The sequence below is a fragment of the Pinus tabuliformis genome, chromosome 4_2 (assembly GCF_031772625.1).
Source record: "Pinus tabuliformis cultivar Carrire ecotype Pingquan chromosome 4_2, CPIR1, whole genome shotgun sequence".
Lineage (NCBI taxonomy): Eukaryota > Viridiplantae > Streptophyta > Pinopsida > Pinales > Pinaceae > Pinus > Pinus tabuliformis.
In genome coordinates, this window is record NC_142304.1 from 875,362,959 (window position 1) to 875,366,749 (window position 3,791).

A 3,791-nucleotide genomic window follows, 5' to 3' on the forward strand; every position below is an offset into this window, starting at 1 on the left:
AACACTCTTTTGGCTTCAATAAAAAAAGGACAACGGTGAAGGGAATGATTACCTTCACATAACCTACATGGAACTTTGACCTTTCCTTTTTGTCCTTGAACTTCACTATTACTAGTTGATGGTGTATTACCAACATGATGACCAGAGGTTGATGACACCAGTTGGTGTGAATGGGGAGACCATTCTCTCAAGATATGAGGAAAGCAAGGAAAATCTCGATGAAAATGGTCTCCTCTACAAATTATGCATGGAAATTTGGGTTTAGGAGCTTTAATGTGCAGATTTTCAATAGATGAAGCATGGTTGCCCCCTTGCTGAATTTGCTTCTTCTTCTTCTCCTTTCCTTTCTTCTTCTTCTCAGCCACTGAGTTACTAGCATCACTACTTTCACCAAGCGAAGAGGAAGAAGGGAGGGAGAAACAAACGAAGAAGAAGGTGAAGGGTCAACTTCAGTATTAACTGGATGCTGATTTGATTGCTGAGGAATCACGATATTTTGAACCACAGAGGTTGAGAACAACCATACTGGCAGGCCAATGGTACGTCCCAGAAGGGACAATGTGGCCATATGAGGAGCACCAATATTTCCCCAAGAACTAAAAGGACTAGGATTCACCTCGAGAGGGATTCCTTGATTGGTGGACTCCATATATCTCAACCTAAGATCAACTAAGGAACATGGATGTTATTCCAAATTCAATTAATTTTAATGACACTTTGACACAACTTTGATTTTTCAGTTTTTAAGAGTCGAGAAAAAGCTAAAGATGACTCTAGTTCCCTTTGATTTTTAATGAGCCTGAAGTGACAAGTGCTCAGATGGACCTTTTCTTTTAAAGAGTCGAAAAGAAGTGAAAGTGACTACTCTGGAAAATCTAGACAGAGGGATTACCAAACCAATCAAAAAACTGCAAAATACACCTTGGTGATAAATTAAAGAGAAATTACCAAGGACTTATGTACGACAGTCAATCTTCCCAAATGCTGTGTTCAGTGCATTGCGATCAATAAGGTGGCAGACTCAGCTTCCTATGGATAAAGGATATAAGCCTATTGTGGTCTCCCAATATATACACGATGGTACGGGGAGCACAAGTCCGTGCTAGCACTTGTCGTATCAAGGAGGAGGAATCACCCAACCTTCGATGAAAATGATAGTTACTAGTTTTTATGACGCCGGAACACGTCTCTAGCCTAGACCTCTAGATATGTTGCGTTAAGTTCCAAAGCATTGTTAAGTTCATTGAAATTTATTTTAAAGTTGATCTTGTTTAAAGTTTGCCTTTCAATGGTTCATCGCGTGATGATGATGTTGAAATTCCTAAAATGCAATCTACAATGATAAACAATTGTTGTTTATTTTGAGCAATGAAAATCTTAGCTACTAGGGAAAGAAGATTACAATTCTTTCAAACAAAGAGCAAAGAGCACATACTAGTGCATTTTCCTAAATCATATTTTGCACACAAACTAAATGCAAATGCAAATGCATGTATTTGTTTTCGTTCCCCTTAACGTGAAAAATGCAAAAAAGGAAAACCAAATGTATCAAAGATCTGAAATATTTCTTTCAAAGTGACATTTTCAATTTCTTCTTCAAAAGAGAAAGGAAGACTAAATGACACTTTTCAATTTTGAATAAAAAAAAACTTTCAACACTTCGAATAAAAACAAATCAAATCAAATACATGAAAAAAAGTTCAATCGACTATCCAGGGAAGGAAGAATCCACAACACTTCTCTTTTCGACACAAAATGACAGTTACGACACTTTTTGTACCAAAGCGACAAATCAATTTAAATAACTTTTCGATAAAGGATTGTAAATGATGAACAAATACAAAAAACATTCACTAATCCTAATCAATGGAGGCTGATCTATGTGATGCAAGGAGGTTTTAGTAAGGAGGCACTGTTCATAAGCAGCAAAAAAAAACAACTAAGCAGAACTGAAAACAAGGACAAAAACCCCCAATTTCTAGAATGGAAATAGGTTCAGTCAGTCATCGCACCTGGGCTTCACAGAAACAGGGATGCATCACACTTTACACACTCTAGAGGTGCGATTCATATTGGTTTACAGTGACAGATAGTGCAATGGGTCAGGGAGCGCAACTGAAGTGGGTTTTGGCTAAGATGTGCAGCTGTTTTTAGTGAGTTAAGCTGAGCTATGATGGACAGTAAAGAGAAAAGTACAGATGAATGTCTTGAGAGGTTACCGAGCTACCAAAAGGGCATCTAGAATGCTTGTAAGTCAAATGCTTAATTCATAAACTAAACCAGAGATTGACTGAAACATGATTCATCTACTATGCAATTGCAGAGAAAGAGCAGTTCAAAGGTTACTTGGCTAACTTTAGGCTTTGTCTATAGTATATAAAACAAACAATAACAACAAACAAACATCTATTCGATCCCCAACAAAGTCGCCAATTTGTTTATGGGAAAACTAGTGCCTTTTCGAGCGACTAGCCCTCTAGGTTTGGCAGCTACCCTAGAAACAACAGTTTAAAGCAATTCATGATTTCTTTTATGTAAAATAGATACGAGAAATACAATGGAACCAACTTGGAAATTCTGCTTAATTCCTTGCTTGATCTCTCTCCCCCTTGACAGTGCTTGCAACTCCTCCTTGTACTTATCCCGCTTGGAGACTACCTGTAGAAACACAGTAACAAAGAACCGTCAAAGCATCTTGATCTATTACAACATACACATTACAAAATCAGATATATAATGAACATATAATAGCATTCACAAATGATAACATTCACAATTGCACAATCATATGGAAGAAAACTTGAAGAACTTTATTAAATATAAGGGAGAATTACAACCCAGTTGTTTGATCCAGCATCATCCTCCCAGCATCAAGCCCTCTTCACCTCATGAAATAGCAAGACCACACCAACAATACTATGCTCTTTCCTCAATTACAAACTATCAACATTTCCTTGCAATTCACAATATTCCAGCCCTCTGGATCTCTTAGATGAGGGATCCAATAGATGTGTGCAAGGGTGTGAGTCATCTCTGGATTTTTATTAGTGTCATTCCACTTGTTACATTTGGTTCCACAAGAGAAGAGACAACTAAAGTTTAGATCTCTTACTCATCCTTGGGCGAATTCAGAGAGGCAAGTGTCATAGGAGAAGTTTCTAGAAGATTCCATGAGCAACCACCTAGAAAACTGTCTTAGACATTTGTCCATCCTCGCCCATCGCACCCTATAGAAGGCCCAAACAGTATGTATCGCACTTGAGCAGTGTATCACTCAGTGTACATCGCACTTGGCCTATGTAGCTGTCAGTATGGTTTAGTTTAGGCCATTTCTGGATGGTTTTTCAGGTGGAACTTTTGGGTAATGATGTAATCAGATGACCATGATTTTTTAGGGTATGAAAAAACTCTTTTAGGGGTTGATGAGCCTTAGTTTATCAACATATAAGTTTGGGGTTGAAGTGCCCAAATATGTCTATAACACCCCTGGATCCAAAAACTAGGACTACCATATTGATTTTTCATTTTTATCCTTTCAATGTTACAATACATATATATACATGTCAAAGCATCCATAAATCCCAATCTATTAACCCTGGATTAGAACATAACCATAGTTCCCTTGACCGGATCTACAAAATACCATGGACAGAAAACCATCATGCTCAAAACCATGCGCGAAATCCATGCACAAAACCATAGGTAGGTCTGCCCATGAAATATAGGGTCCAAAAAAAATTCCTGGGGTGCTACCCTAGACCCCATGCAGGTGGGCTACTGCCCCCTGCATA